Genomic DNA, 16,376 nt, shown 5'->3' with positions numbered 1-16,376 from the left:
CTTCGGTCCCCGCCGAAGGTGACCGTCCGGGCGCGTCCGGAAGGGAAAGGGGGGCGATGCCCGCCGGCCCCCCCCGGCGGGGCGGGCCCCGCAGCCCCCCGCAGCCCCCGCCCCGCCCCGCCCCGCGCCGCCACCGCCCGCCCTCGCCCCGCAGAGCCGCGCACAGCGCCCGCCGCCGCCGGCCGGCCGGGGGGGAGCGGGGAGCGCCGGGCCGGGCCGGCATGGCGGGGGCGGGCGCTGCGGGGCGGAGGCGGCGGGCCCCGGCGGAGCGCTGAGGGCGGCGGCGGCGGGCCATGGGGGCGGCGGCGGCGGCGGGCTGCGGGTGCCCTGCCCTGCCCGCCCGCCGCGCCGCGCCGCCCGCCGCGCCGCCCGCCTGAGGCTCCGGGGCGTTGCGGAGGGAGCGGCGGCGGCGGGACCCAGGTGAGCCCTTGGCCCGGGGGGCGTGGGGTGTCTGCCGGGGCGCGCGGCGGCGGGGAGACCTGTCGGGCTTGCGCTCCGTCTGGGGTGCTGCCGGTTCGCGGGACTTAGCTGACCTCCCCCGGGGATGCGCTGGCTGGAGCAAGGTGATGGCGAGGAGGCAGGAGGCCTGCCGTCTCCTTCCCAGCACCTTCTGACGCCCTAATGTCAGGGGGCTCCATATTTCCCACGGCGTGTCAGGAGGGATGCCCAGCTCCCCGGGCTCCGGGTGCCCAGAGGCTGTTAGTAGCGTGGAGGTGCTGGCACAGGGCTCCGCCTCGTCCCCCTGCAAGACCCCGGGCTGCAGGGTCAGCTGGAGATGTGTGTGCGGCCTTCTGCAGATGCCGGGGCAGCGATGGGGCATCCCCTTCCCGGCCGACCGGCTGCCCCATCTCCCTTTCGCAGCCCCAGTGGCCCCTGGGCGGCATATCTGCAGGAGGTACACGCCAGGGTGCACGGGAGGAGGCATCTGGTTTGAGGGGCTCGTGTGGTCTGAATCAGATCAGGGCTGCTGAGCCCTGCTGTCACCTGAGATGGGTTTCCCCATCCCAGGACCCCTGGGCAGGGTAAGGTTGGGCAGAGAAAGTGGGGCGCAGGGCAGGGAGCTCCACCGCTGCCCCCCAGGTCACCTTGGCACCCTCCTGGGTGGCAACGTTCTTGGTGTTAGTCTGGTATTGTGGCAGTCGCCATCACAGATTGTGGCTGATTGAGCTGAAAGAACAGAGGTGAACACACTTTGTTCCTGGCTTGGGGCTTGTTTGGTATTTTTTCCTCACTTCCCTGTTCTGGAGCAATTTGGGTGGGATTAGCTGGTAGAGAGACACGGCTTTTTGGGAAGAACGATTTGAAAACATTCGCACCTTTCTTTTCTCTCATGACAATTAGTGAGCTGCGTGCCGCCTTCTACCTTCACGTGCCTCAGTTTCCCCATGTCTACAAGGGGTGGAGGAGAGACAAGCTGGTTTGCACTAGGGCAGGCTGGGATGTGTGTTCTCATGCATGAGAGCCTCACTGGGCATGAGACTGCCTCGAGGGCAAGAGCAGCCCTGGGTGAGGCCAAGGGAGGTTGAGCCTGTGGCCCATCTCTGGGTGAGGCAGGTGCTAAGAGCAGAGGAGGGCCAGCACTGCCTCCATTCTGGGCAGAGACCCAGGCATGGTGCTTCCCTCTGCTTAGCAGCCCTCCATACTCACCCATGCCCCTGAGGGAGCTGCTGGCATCCATGCTGTCCTGCAGTGAGGAGTTCACGCCACACTTGAGCAGCAAACAAAAAACCACTTTTTTGGTTGGTTTGTTGTTTTTTTTTTAAAGAAGGGATTGCTTCGATGTCCCTTTTGGTAATTGCCTGCCCAGACAGTGCCCTCTCCCTGTTTCTTTGAGCACCAGTGTGTGGTTGAGCCTGTAGCCTCCCGTGCTCTGGCTGCTCGCTGAGGACCTGGTGCCGCGGTCACCCCCCTGCCCCCCATGCTGAACTTTCCCTTGCATTTGCTCACACGCTGTCTGCCTCCTTCCAGCATGGCTATGTCCACGCAGCCACTTGAGCGGCAGGGACAAGCCGGCGCTCGTGTCTGTAAACAGCTGCTGGCTGGAGCTGGGGTGCGATGGTGCAGGGCTGCGGTGGGGCAGGGAGCATGCTCTGGGGGCTGCAGTGGGATGAGGAGCGGGCTGCGGGGCTGCGTGCACTGAGAAGTGCTTGGTGGGGGCATCGACCAAGAGCAGCTGAGCTCCTCGGGCTGTGCAATGCTGCTGCAGGAGCCCATGGGCAAAAGCAGCACCCTGGGGCGTGGGTCCATCTCCAGTAGCGTGGCTACTCTCCTAGTTTGGTGGTTCAATGTGCCGACTGCCTGCTTGATTGGCATGTCAACAGCCACCGTTCTGCTGCAGCACTGCTTCAAAGCCCCAACTGCAGCATCATTGCGGGCAATTGCTGCAGGACCCAACCATGATGGATGGGACCCACCATGGGATGCTGCTCGCTGGGTGCTCCGGCATGGGTAGCATCAAGCTGCTGGCGCCCCATGGTTGGAGCATGTCTGCCTCTTCCCAGAACTTTGGCACTGCTGGCATCAAGGACTGTCCCTGCAGCAGCCCCAGCTGTTGTGGATTGTCCCAGTATGAAGTCCCCAATCCCGTCCCAGGGGCCAGTGCTGCTGGCTGCCAGCAGCTGACCTGGCTTCCTGGGAGGCTTTCCCAGCACAGGGGACTGGGATGACTTGTTAAGGAAGGGCCTGTGGAGCAGCTACAAAACCACATCCTCTTTGTACAGTGCGGGGAGCACACTGGGGATGCAACAGACACAGGCTCAGGCTTGGTCCCTCTCTCTAAGCCAAGGAGCATTGTGCTGGAGATAAGGCCAGGGAAGGGAAGAGGTGCCAGCTGGTGAGTTAGGGTGGACAGGAGCACATTGACCGCAAGCTTCCTGAGGCAGGAGGGTGGCCTGATGCTTGCAGTGAACGACAGTGTGCTTGTAGCAAGCTCTGGAGTTCGTTTCTGTCTTGAAGCAAGCTAGTTTGAGCTTTGAACTGAAGCCTAAAAGCATAAAGCCCAGTCTAGCACAGAAGTCCCCGAGCAGGAAACAGTCAGGAGATAAGGTGCTGTTTTCACCAGCGCCTTCGTGTTCTGCTTTACCACCTGAGCTCTTGGGAGCTGACTTGCGCGCTAGGGGTGAGTGGGAAGCGGGGGCACTGGGACTTGCCCACAGGTCTGCAGAGCTGGGATTTTGCCCCTGATTGCAGCCCTGTGATACCAGGAAAATGCTTTTATGGTTTGCTTGGAGGCTGCTCCCTGGCACTGAAGGGCAAAGCCTCAAGTCCTCAGCTCTGCCTTAGCACCGGTCCTTCCCTTCTCCCACAGAAATCAGCAGCAAGCCTCTCTCCTGATGGGTACCCCTGAGTTCAGTGTCATTTGCCAGGGCAGCTCCAGCCCACAGGCACCACATTTCTGTGGTGAAAAAGATGTTTATATAATGATCAAGTTGGCTGCTGCTTTGGGGAGCCTTCAGCCTGGCTGGAACAGGGTGCAGATTATCTGAGGGCCTTCCACTGAATGAGCATGCAACCATTGCTGGGGCCTGGGGCAGCAAGACTGCTCCCACCTCTCCTGACATGGCGCAGAAAGCAGCCCAAAACTGCTGGGGCTGAGATGCTTTTTGACACCACCTTCCCCTCCCAGGACTCAGCCGTGACATTGCTGGGTGATGTCTCAGAGCCTGTGACAGGAAGAGGGAGATGAGCTGATGTAATGGGGCCTTTTGATCCCTGGCAGAGCAGGGCTTGTTTGGACCTGCTCCTCCCCATCCAGCACCCATCCACAGCACCAGAGCTGCGGATTGCCAGGTTGCTTCAGCTTGGAAATTAGGGGGCATAGACATGGATCCACATCAGCCAGGAAGAAATGCATGAGAATGTGGAAGGAAATATGGTGTGATCCGTCCTCAAGTTGTGCAGCTTGGGGAAGTGATGGCTTCGGGCACTGCAGGCTGGAAGATGCCCCTAGGTTGTTGAGGGCTCATCATTTTCCAGTTGATCCAGGCTACCTAAAACAGAGTGTTTCTTCTTCTGTGGCTCCTGCCGGGAGTCTGTTCAAATCCTTGCTGCTTGGAAGGCTAGAAATCTCTGATCTGGCTGAATGTTATCTCTAGGCAGTACAGTGGCAGTCTGTTGGTGTGCCAGTACTGTCCTTTGGGTTCAGCAATGCTTTCCCTTCTGTTGTTCTCCCTCAAATGCTTGTAAGGGATGGCTCTCCTCCACAGGGAGGAGAGGGATGGCTCCTTCACAGCCTTCCCCTGTGAGGCTGGGTGAGCTCTACTCATCCCCTGCTCTGACCTGTTCTGGTGGGAGTTGTCCTCTCCTGAAAATGCAGGGCCGGAGGTGGGTTGGGGGAGGCCCTACATGCACCCCAGCAGAGACTTCTCCTGCCCCCAGGACAGACACATGGTGATCAGGAGCAGAATTTGAGGGCTTAGCAGCCAATAAGCCCCTTTGACCCACTTGAAGTGATGATCAAAACACCACGGCAGGGTTTGGGATGGCAGAGGAGCCTTAAATCCGGCATAGCTGCATCTGGACTCATGGAACGCAATGTCCCTGTTTTAATTTGTGCATGGCACAGCGAGTGCTCACATGCGTTCAGAGATGCGCCTTTTCTTCCCCAAGGGTGCACGGATGCTCAGCTGTGTAAAAATCAGCATGTTTCTGCCTAGCCGTACCTTGTGGTCCCTGATGCATTTAAAGAGACCCAAAAAGCTCTGGTCTCGGGTCACAGAGGTTTTTGGCGTTGGAGTTGCATCCCCCTTCGAAGACAGGTCCTGCACAGCCCCATCCTGTTGTAACCTGGAGACAGATGGCCCAGACCATCCCTGGCCCAATCCGTCCCCACCTACACAGGTCTCAAGCCCAGCGATGTTGGGATCACTTTTGAGCTCCCCTGCCATTCTCTCTCACTCTCTCTTGTAAATTAATCAGGAGCCGGCCTCAGCAGCCAGTCAATAGTGAGATTTATCTCTTAAATAGCATTATTGATTGCCTAGGAAGCCTGGTTTTGTATTGATAGCTATGTACACATGCAGACAAGCCCCGTGCCAGGTCCCAGTGGTGAAAGGTACAGCGTAACGTGCCGAGATGGCCTGTTGCAGGTCGGGGGGGGCATACATGTGCGTCCATGTGAGGGAGATGCAGCTCCCCATCAGAGAGCAAGGTAAGGCAGCCCAGGGTCTTTGGGTGTGAACCCTTTTGCATCTGTCCAGCATTGTGCTTCCTTGACTGCTCCTGAGCTTCTGCCCTTTCTTCCTAATACGTGATGTTGTGATGCAAATGTCTCTGCCAGCTTGCATTGCCTCGTGGTTAACAAGTAAGATGCCGTACCCTTCCTTGGGAGAAGACATGTAGATGTCTTCCCACAAATTGTGTGGTCTCCTCAAAGGTCACTGACCCTGAAGGGACTCTTCCTGCAGGAGACTCAGGATAGATGTGCAAAACAAAGTCTGCTGTAGCATTGCCCAGAGGGGCCAGCTGGAGAGGAGGATGGATGAGACAGGCTGGACCTGTCCTGCCAGGGACGGTTTTGCTTTGTGTTGCTCCCCGGGCTGGCGGTGCAGGCTCTGAGCCAATGCGTGTGGGAAGCACGGTGGGACCAGGCTCAGTTCCGAGCAGGTGGAGCTGTGGGAGTGTGAGAGGGGAGCCGGCTCGCTGCCATGTCTGCTCAAGGAAAGGCAAAGTGTGCTGCCGCTCTCGAGCCGTCTCCCTCCAGGTAACGGGGAGCGGGTGGAGGAGGGCTCCTGTGGACTGTGGGGGCTTCACCAGCTTCATCTCCTCAGGGCTTAGAGTGGCTCTTGTCCCTCTGAGGTGGCAGAGTGCTTGCGGCAGCCAGAGTCATGGCACTCTGCTCAAGGTCCCTGTTGCCTAGCTGCCTGCACCGCACGCACCTTTGTAGCGCAGGTAGCACAGAGTGGAGGCAGCCGCTCGTGTGGAGGGGGAGCGGGTGTCGGTAGTGCTGTAGGAGAGGGGCTGGAGCTGAGTGTGAGCTGAGCTGTTGTCCTTTGAGTTTTGGGCAGCGCCTCTAGACTCTCCCTGAAGCAGCACCGTGTGCTGGGAGGCTGGCTGCTCTGTCCTCCAGTATCGTGGAGCACAGCCAAGGTGCAGTGATGCTCGTGAGAGGAATTGCAAAACCTCTTGCCAGGTTTGCTGTAGCAAAGTTCAGGCTGTGGCCGTTTTGTATTGGTGCTGCAGAGCCCTGCTCCCCAGCCTTGCCTGGGGCTGGGAGCCCTGCGGCTGCCACAGCAGCAAACCTCACTCACCTCCCCACGTGTGCTAACTCATGCTCGCTCCGTGTGGTGTGACAGAGGCTGGCTCTGTGTCCCGTACCTTTCGTCCAACCTTGCTTCGGACCGTGCTGCCTGATGCTCTGCTCTCTCCTGGGATTAGCTAAGGTTGAGGAAAGCATCAGCTCCGTTGGCACAGGCAGCTGAAACAGCACAGATGATCCGTAGGGTCAGATCGCCGAAGCCCCGTGAATAGGGGCTTGGAAGACCTGTGTGTGTCACTGTTTAGCTAATCAACAGGCATGGGAGCAGGAAAGATTGGGTGGTGTCATGCCTATGTGTACGTGCATATATGTGTGTGTGTACCTCTGTGTGTATATATCTATATGTAGCACTATAGCATCTTACTACTGTTTGGACCCCGTAAGCGTTTTTCCAGACAATGCCTGCCCACAGCAAGCACCCGGTCGCCTGATCTTAGCAAGCCAATCTATGCAGGGATCTTGGGAAAGAACAGTTGGGGTTTATGAAGCTGGCATAATTTACAGCTAAAATAGCACACCAGAAATATGTCCAATCCAATCTCCTTTGTAATCTTGTTTTCATTTAAGCCTCCAGGGTGGTGATGGTGGGAGTAAGGAAAGCAAGCTACAGAGGGAGTTTATTACCCGTGCCAGGGAGGTTTGCATGATGCTCTATAGCAGATGACCTCAATTTGCAGAGGTTAAAGCTGGCTGCAGTGCTCCCCAGCTTGAAGGTGTGTCTCCTGCCTGTGCTGGGGGCCTTGGCTGCAAATCCTTTTGCAGATGGCTGTGTGGTGTGCTCAGGACCATCCATACCATGGAGCCATCCCAATGCCTGCTCCCTCGACCAGGCAGAAAGAGCAATGGCGATGCAACAGTGGCCAACATGTTTGTGTCAGCCTGGCCTGCTCACCGGGAAAAGGAATGAAATTATCTTGCTGCCTTTGCAGGTTGCATTTCTCTTTAGTTTTCAAACCACATATAGTCCCAGATCTCCTGCCAATAGCAGGGAGCGAACCGATAATGCAGCTGCTATTAATAAAGCAGCATTATTACATATTCATATCAATCAGACTTCTCATTCCACAATATTTAAAAAAAAGAAAAAACACAAAAGGCAGTGCTTCACTGGGGCGATGGAGGACGGTGTCAGGTGGGATCATGCTGGAGGTGCATTTCACCAGCATTGGCAGAATGCTTCTCTCACATTTCTTCTCTTGGGGATTCCCACACTGAGCTGGCCCTGGGGTCCTCGCCCACCTTCCCCTCGGCCTTCCTTCTCCCTGTCAGCGCTGAGCTAAAAGGTGGAATCCCAAAGGCAGTTGTGGGATCCCTGGAGCACTGTCACTGCGGGGAAATGGGAGTGGTGCGAGACAGGGGAGTGCTGAATTCAGGCGGGTGGGTTGGCAGGAATGGTTTGGTGCTCTTCTCCATTTTATGTAGAAAATTTCACATATTATGTAAATTGAAAAGCAAAGTATGGAAAATCTGGGTATAAATCTGAGATGTATATATGTTTGTACAGCCATTAGAGAGGAAAGTATACTACAGAATCCTGTCCAATGGATAAATATACTTACGCTGCCATTCCTGCAATAAAATACGCTTTTTGTCATTGCTACAGTATAAAAAAAAGTACTGTCTCCAAAACTGTAGCAGCATTTTATGGTAAGCCATAAATTGGAAGAGATACCTAATTATTCATAGAGTATTACGGAGGTGTTGGTAAATGGCCACACCTAGACTTGCCAGTAAAGCAAAAGCCTCTCTCCCACTTCTTAATGATTAAATTCAATGTCCAGATTTGGCCAAATAAATCTTGCAAGGCTGAGGATGTTTTCCATGAATGCCGGTCTGGAAACTTGCTCTTACACCCTGGCCGGGAATGTTTTGAAACGCAGCTGTGGGATCTCCGAGTCCTCTGACAAGCCCATGGTCCCCGAGCCTTTCCTGGCTCTCTCATCCCCAGTGCATGTCAGAGCTGCTCCCGCCTCATCTCTGCTTCCTCTGGCTCCCAGCACATGGCAGGACAGGGAGCATGGTTGTTCAGCTGGGTTCGCAGCACTGGCAGCCCCAGGAAGCGGGCTGGCATTGAGTCCTCCCGACAGCAGCTCTCGATCGCTGCAGCAAACAGTTTCCAAGCAACTCAGAGGCTGCTGGTCTAAAAGGACTCTTGGTAGAGGCATGTAATATTAACTGGAGTTATTAAAAGGAGCAACACTAAAAACGATGCGGGAAGGGTAACCGATGTGGGTAGCCGATATCCTTCTGCCATCAGTCATACCATAAGTGCTTTAACAAATCTGGAGGCATGTCTCAGCTGAAATGCCTGTAGAGGCCCAGCAAGACTGCAGGCAGCTCTGGTGCCCAGCCTGCTCCTACGAGTGCTGTGGGCGGGCAGGGTACAGGGCACTGCTCTCCTGGCAGCTCTTCAGCTGGGCGCTGGGACAGATACAGAGGATGCAAAAGATGTGGTCCCTGTCTTGGGCCTCCATCCCGCTTTGGGACCTTTTTTGAGCAGATCTGTTCCCCAGCGTTGCCCGGCTGTGGCACAGCCTACAACAAGTGCTCTGCTCATCTGGGAACAGGTAGGATAAGGCTTCTAGGTAGATCAGGTGGGTCCATCTCCCTGTGCAGATATCTAGCCTCAGTCCATGGCCTGCCATGCATTTCTTCTCTGGAGGCTTAACTGCTTCTTTCAGGTCCTATTTCCTTGCTCTGCCTCTCTTTATTTCCACTGCCCTCTTGCATCCTGAACCTGCTTCTGTCACTGTTTGCAGCCACCTTGAGCATCCATCCCTCTCTGTTCATCTTCGCTGTTGCTTGCTCCTGTTGACTTTGGACTGCAACGTTGGGGCTTGCCCGTGTGAAGGCTGCAGACTGGTCAGTACTGAGAATTACCACACACTGCTACGTTCGGGCAGAGAGAGCAGCAGGAAGGCACCGTCCACAAGCCCTTGAAGCAATCTATCCCTCCACAGGGAGCAGTTTGGAGGTTGCTCCCTCCATTCCTTTACAAGCATGAGCTGGAAATGCTCCTCCTGCTGCTGCCCGCAGCCCTGGGAGGCTGATGCAGTGCTGGTGCGAGGTGGGCCAGGAGGTTGGCAGGAGCGTGCTGCCATCAGCATATACAACCAGCCACCTTGGCTGTCACATCCCTCCTCCCAGCTGCTGGGGTTGGACCCAGGTCTCTCTGGGGAAGGCTTGTGATGGTGTCTGGGTGGTATCTGCCAGGGCTAACTGCTCTCCAGTCCCGTGCAAGCCTTTCCCATCCCAGGGGGAAACAAAGATCCCGGCATTGCACTCTGGCGAGGGACCAGGAGTGATCTAGTAGCTCTTTGTCACATGAGTGATGGGCTGGCAGCAAAAATCCCCAAACATCTCCAGGGGACCGTGATGGTGCCTGGAAAAGTTCAGATACAACCCAGGGGGATCTTACTGCCTCGATGCCTGAGCTGTTTTTCCCAAGGACAGGAAAAATACATGCTGCAGCTTGTTGGCCTGGGGAGATGGATTGTGTGTGGGCAGCTGAGGGGTTTGGCCGTCTTCAGAAAGCCCCTGTAGCATTGCTGTATGTTCATACGAGGAGGCACAGCAGGATCTCTGCCTTCATCCCTGTCAGTAAAAGCAAGGGGAAGAATACTGGGATACTTCCCTGCGGCCAGCTGGCATCAGTTGGAGAGCCCAGGAGCACCAGCAAGGCTCCTTCCAGGTTTTCTGAGCACCCAGGAGCCTGAGCCCGAGGGAGATGAGACCCGAAGGCAGGGCTCACCAGGATGTGAGCTCTGATCCCCAAAGTGAAGCACTGTCATTGGCAGAGTGAGTGAGTGTGGCTGGGAGGTGAGAGGCAGATGGGAGCAAGTCCGCCTTGCCCACTCTGGAGGCTGGAGCTCTGATCCCACCAGACAGACCTGCACACTCCTCCATAAGCCACCTCTTGTGTGAAGCCACGCAGTGCCAGCATGCCAGAGCAGTGTCCTGCTCTCACAGCACTGGCAATGCTGTAAGCAGATCTGCCACCCTCCCTGGCTGCCGCCACCCGCAGTTGGTGTTAAGGCTCCATGTTAAGATAAAGGCTCAGCAACTCCTCAAACCCATCCCTTGGTTTGGATGCAGGGCTGGGATGCTGGGGGTGGCTTAGCGGGGTTGCTGTGGTGAAGGAAGGTGGTGGAGCAGCCTGCAGATGCTGAAGCAGGCAGGAGTGAGGTGCTGGATGGGAGGGAGGACCAGGCGCTGCCACCTGGTCACTTGGTCCCCAGCACTGCATAGCAGTTGAGGCCAGGCTTGTTCCACCTGAAGTGGGTAGAAACTGAAGATAGTTCTGCTAGGTGGACTGGCACCTCAAGCAAGTCCCTTGCGCCCCTAGCAGAGCCCAGAATGCATAATCTGGGAAAGAGTAAGAGAGTTAGAGGTAATTGAGAGAAGTCAGGAGCTGTATCAGTAGCAGGTGGGATAACTGGTGTCACAGGGGATCTGCAAAGTGCCTGTGCTGTTTGCTGTGGTTATATGTAGCAGGATGCATCTGGCTTTTCTCACCTTGCCCAGGAATTTAACTTTCTGTTTCACCTGAGGTAGTGTGATCTCAGGATGGAGGGGAGATAAGGCGGAGGTGTGTTTTTGCTGATCAAAAGCAAATCTAACACCTATATTGTTGTGAGCAAACACTAGCATTGCAGGAGTGCCAAGAGGCCAAACAGCTTTCTGTGGTGGAAGAGACCTGCCCGAGGGCAAGGCAGGGTTAGAAAGGGGCTGGGCAGCCGGGCAGGGGCTTGCAGAGCAGCTACAGATAAGATCCATCTCTCCCTGGGCATAAGAAGAAACTCCTGGATTCTGGAAATATCGTTGGGACACTCAAATCCAGAGGTGGATTTGAAGAGGCAGCTGTTGTCATGGTCCAACCAGGCAAAGTCCTAGTTGTCAGGCAGGCATTTCACCCTGGGAATGGAAAAGGCTCAGCTGATCTTGCAGCTCTTCCAGATGCTGGTCTGGGTTGGACTCGGCTCTGTCCTGCTGCCTGAGCCCCCAGGGCAGCCACCTGCACCTGGGCAAGTGATGTCACCGGTCTACATATGGCACCACCTATGTATGCGATAGCTGTACCAGGCTGTTTGCAAACAGGCTGTGCTGGAAAGGTGCCCAAAGAGGGGCTGTGACAAGAGGAGGGAGGGCAGGGTCTTCCCGCAGGACTAGGAGCACGAAGGGCTGCCTTGCGGTGCAGGGTCCAACGCGCCAGGACAGCCAGGCCAGTGGGAGTGGCCAAGTGGGGGACTGGCTGGCTGCTGCAGTCCAGCATCTCCTCCAGTGCTCCAGAGCAAGTAGGAACCCAGATTTTGCAAAGTCCACAAAGTGGATGCCCTGTGGGAGATGCTTCACTGTCTCCAGCCAGACAGTACTGGCAGTGGGAGGGAGTCACCGGTGCTGCCCCCAGGGGTGCTTGCACTGGGGGCTTGCTCCTGCCACTGGCTGTGGGAGAGGATGCTGGGCTGCCAGACCGGCATGGTGGTGCCTGCGCTGCTACTATAAATCTGCCTGGCCTCGGTGTGTGGGGACGATGCAAAGAGCGTTCCCGCTGACTTATGGCTTCTCTGCTGTATGGGGATAGGAAATAGCATTGCACGGCTGACTCTGCTGGCATTTACTGCAGCATGAGTAGTCCTTCCTCCCCGTGCAACGTCAGTGGGACTTAGCAAGTGACTAATGTCAGGCAGGCGAGCGTGTGCAGGACGGGGACCAGTGTTCCAGAGCTCAGACCTGTGTGAGGGTCTGGTGGCTCCAGCAATGTTGTGAGAAGCGGTTGTTTCTGCTCAGGGATGCTGCATGGTTATGGCACAGCAGTATTGTATCAGCTGTCCCTGTTAGATCTACCTTGCACTGGGGGAAATGTGGTGGCCAGGCATGAAACAGTGCCTCCGCTGCTGTGCTGCCTGACGGCCCTTGTCTCACGTCTGTCACCCTCCATCCTTCCCAATCAGAACTTGATCCTTCCAAAGCTGCCTTGCTTGCAAGGCTGAAATGCCTGTCAGGGTCCGCCACTGCCACCGAGGATGGCACCATGCTTGTGGCCCGCTCTGCCCTCAGCAGCGGGGTAGCCGTGCTCACCCCTGTGGCTCTAGCACCAGCTACACAGCCCACTCAGGGGCTTGGGATTGCAAAACTGACCCACTGTGGTGGCAGATGAGGCTGGAAGAAACTCAGAGCAGAGGAGCACGGCCAAGGCTGTGCAGCGGTGGGTGGCATACTGAGCCCCACTCCTCTCGAGCCACTAACATCAGGCCGTGGGAACACCAATGCCTCAGTGCCAGACAGTGTGTGACAAGGCAGGGCAGTCCCTGTCTGTTAAGTCAAGACTCAGAGATCACTCCTTAGCCCTCCCTAACCAGCCTCCAGCCTGCCATGGTGGCTGCTGCTGTCCCAGCCCATCCCGAGTAGCCCACATAGGTTTTTTTTCCCCAACACCATGCTCTTGTTGCCTCTCCCAACATTCTTGCCAACTCTGCCAAGTCTGACCCATCACGGCACAGCAGCGAATGCCAGCTGCCCGGGAGCACTCACGGGGGAAATGGGAAGCAGTGGGGTGCCTGGCTTGGGGCATCCCAACAGCAGCACTTAACCTCTTCTTTGCCTCCGCACACTGGGTCTTGGTGGCCAAGTGCCTTCTCCTTCTGTGCCTCGGTTTGCTCATTCTTCTAAGGGGAGTGACTGTAACGGCTCTGAAGTGCTTTGGGAGAAAAGGGAAACACCAAGTGCCGTCTCTGTCACTGCTGTTATGGTCAGTGGGCTGTGGTGGCCTCCTAAAGCCCCTCTGCCCAAGGAGGCCTCTCTGTGCTTCTTGGCACTTTGAAAAGACCTGATGCAGCTCTCAGCTAAATGAATTTTCATTCTCCGTGGCTCTTTTCTACTCAGCATTCAGGGAGCATAGTTTTGGTAACCAAGGTATTTGCATAATCAGTATTTTGTGGTAATTGCTCCCTTTCAGAAGAGGTGCTTATAATCCCAAAAGTTTTTGGGGAGCTTGTGCTATCTTTTAGGCCAGGTGAGGTGATCCCCAAAGGGGGGTGGCTGGGCTGTTGCCCTGTGGCTCAGGGGATGCCTCCCCCGGGGCAAGGAGGCTCAGGGGAACCTTTGGTCCACGGGCTTCTGCACCATCAGTGATCTCTTGCTGCAAGTCCCTTCCTCGCCTTGTGCCTCAGTTTCTCCTTAGCCCCAGAGCCTCCAAGCCAGGGGAGAGGATTTTCTTATGCCACGTGCCTCTGTGAAGCAGGCCACGGGGTCTCTGTCTCTGCAGGAGCTGCCATCCCAGGGCTGCTCCCTCTCTTCCTGGTGCTGTGGCATGGAAAAGCAGCTGCTGGGAAATGCTTCGCGGTGCTTTAGCAGCTACCAGAGCAGCAGGGCGGGAGGCATGGGGCTGTCACCCAGCCACGGGAGATGCCGCTCCATGGGGACGCGGTGGCTTTCTGTCCTGTACAACTGTGGCACAGCACCTGGGGGAGTGAGGAGCCCCCGGGGGGCGAGCCGTGGCCGGTGCCTGGTGTGCCCGCGTGCCGCCCTCGCCTGCCCGGCAGCATGACTCACTCCCCAAGCGGCAGCTCCCACGCAGCAGCGTTTCCAAGAGACCAAGGAGATGTCTCTGAACGGCAGCGGCTGAACAGGGAGCCCAGGTCCTTGTCCCTGGGGCCTGGGTAAGGCATGCGTGCTCCCTCCCTGCCAAGGAGAGCCAGGAAGCGGCTGGTTGGGGGGCAGGACCCTCGCACCTGGGGTGGCAAACCAGGCAGCCTGAGTTGGAGTGGAAAGCAGCAACGCCTGGTCTTGCCCAGCATTGGCAAAGATTGAAAAAGCTGTGAGGAGGCGGCTGTTTGCTGGCTGAAATGTGGCGTCGAGCAAGGGAAATGCCCAGCTCTGAGGGCTCAGCCTTCCACAGCCCTGGAGAAGGAGAGGCAGGCAGCCAGCTCTCCACAGACTTGCAAGCTGGCTCTTGGGTTTGCTGCCCATTAAGCATGAGGAAGCAGAGACTGTTCTGGTCTTGAATTATTTCTGTGTTTTGCTCTCACAAAGCCACATGTGCTGTCTGCAGGTCCTGGGATGCCTGTAGGTCTGGGACAGGCAGCAATGCAGAAACCAGCCTGGCCTGTGGTGCAGAGGTTAAACCATCCCTGCGCTCTCTGACAGCAAGAGAAAAAACAGCGCATGCTCTTCCAGGTGCCCGGGCGGTGTTGGTGCCGCCTGACCTGACTGCCAAGCAGGGCCTCAGGTTTCTCACAGCTCCGATCTCAGTGCGTGCCAGGCTGTGCTGTCACCCCATCCTTCTCTGGCCAGGATTGGGGTGCTGCATCTGTCCCTGCTCCGGCATCACTCCCAGCGTGGCTCTGCCATGCAAACTCAGCTCCTCTTTATTGCCTGCTCTACCCTCCAGGCCTTGCTTCTGCGTTGCCATCAGCCAGATGGTGGAGGCTGCTCCTGTGCTGGCACTGATCGTCACCCCAGCTGTATTAAGTCTCAGTTTATCTGTATAAAATCTCATGTCATTTATCTCCCTAAAGGCTAGCAGGTAATTCTGTAATCACCGTCCCTCCTTGGTGCTGGCCTGTCCTCTCTCCCTGCTAGTTTGGTATCCTCTTCAGGTTTAATCCCCTGGGAGTTTACGTTGTCTTTGCAGTCCCCGGGGAACAATGCTGCTAAATCTGATCCCAGTGCTGGCCTCTCTGGGGAGCCCTTAATTCCCTTTCCTATTAGTGGAACGCCCATTTAACAACCCCTCGTGGCTCCTCTCCGGGTCCTTCTCCCCAGGGAAGTGCTCTGGCCACAGGGGCTGGCTGCGTGCGGCACGGGGGCTGGCTGTGGTGGGGTCCATGCCCTCTCCTCCTGGTAACTCTCACTTGGTCCCAACAGCCAGCTCTGGTGGAGTGTCCCGTTCACCCCCAGGCAACCAAACCCAGGGCTGGGTGAGGCTGGGGCACTGCAATGCTGTGGCAGTGTTTGCCCCACACCCTACAGACCCCCATTTTGATTCCTTCCAGAGGGAGGTGAAGACCACACGGGGTAGGGCTTCAAAGCACTTTGCACCCACCACCTTGCCTCAGAGACCTGATGGACCCCCTGGACCCCATGGTGGTTTCTCTCTGCAGGCCCCCTGGGAGGCAGCTCATTACCATCTCATGAGCAGGGTAGGAGGTGGGACATGGGGTGGGGGCAGGCTGCGCTGGGAGCCTCTCCCAGGCTGCAGGCTCTTGCTGGCAGAGGATCCTTTCTTCAGGTTAGACGATGCTTTGAAGTGGTTCAGTGACCAGCTGGTTTTTGTACTTTGCTTTTTTTTTTTTCTTCCCTTTAATGGGAATTGTATTCCATGTGTGGAGCAGCTGGTAATTCTCCTCCTGGCTGCTGCTGCATCACCTCCAAGCAGCTCTCGTGAGACTCCTCTTTTCACTGGCTGTGCAGAGAACTCAAGCAGAAGAGTCTTGGGTCTGCTTCTGCTGTAACCCTACTGATTAGAGAAACATTTCTGAAAGGGTATTAGGTACCTGGTCCTGCCTGGGGGGGGACACAGAGAAGAGACCTTGCGAGGAGCATCCCCACCCCATTAGCTGCGGTTGTCAACCTGGAATCTGTATAATCGCAGCCAACACAGCACAGCGTGTGCCTCACTGATGCTTAACAGCAATAAAAAGCAGATTTCTTTTTTTTATTAGTGCTCTCGTCAGTCAAAATCCTCTAGTCCCAGAGGGGGCCCAGGCCTGAGCTGGGTGGGGGAAGGGAGTGTTCCCCAGAGAGTTGGGGCTGTCCTGGAGCTGTGCGTTCCTCCAGGGAGGAAGAAACATCTTGTGCCTGTGGGAGAGAAGCTGGATGCTCTGGTCTCAGCTGACATCCCTTGGCTCTGTAAGAGGAGGATGCCAGGATTTGCTTTGTCTCAGCTTCGGAGGATGACCTCTTTATGGCAATGCTACCTGTTCACGCAGGATGAGATCCAAGTTAGATAGTCTTTGCTAACACTGATACTAATAACTTGCCTGTGTTTACCTGCCCCCAGCAATATCCTTGCAAATGAGGTGTCAGCAGGGATGCTGGCGCGTGCGAGCCGCTGCGTATGGGTTTTACAGGACCAATAAAACAAGGCTGTGGCATGTGGTCAGGAGGAATCATGCTGGCA

The 16,376-nt window shown here is 56.5% G+C and overlaps 1 protein-coding gene across 1 annotated transcript in view; it reads left to right on the top strand.

Moving 5' to 3' along the window:
• Positions 1-374: 374 nt before the first annotated feature.
• FRMPD3 (FERM and PDZ domain containing 3) overlaps positions 375-16,376 on the top strand; it is a 65,912-nt gene continuing 49,910 nt past the window's right edge. Inside the window, exon 1 of the mRNA XM_075106989.1 lies at positions 375-420. The gene's annotated coding sequence lies outside the window, so the exon portion shown is untranslated. The remainder of the gene's footprint in view (positions 421-16,376) is intronic.

The sequence above is a fragment of the Phalacrocorax aristotelis genome, chromosome 11, assembly GCF_949628215.1.
Source record: "Phalacrocorax aristotelis chromosome 11, bGulAri2.1, whole genome shotgun sequence".
Taxonomy (NCBI): Eukaryota; Metazoa; Chordata; class Aves; order Suliformes; family Phalacrocoracidae; genus Phalacrocorax; species Phalacrocorax aristotelis.
Note: the sequence above shows the minus strand (reverse complement) of the source record. Positions and strands in the feature narration are given on the sequence as shown.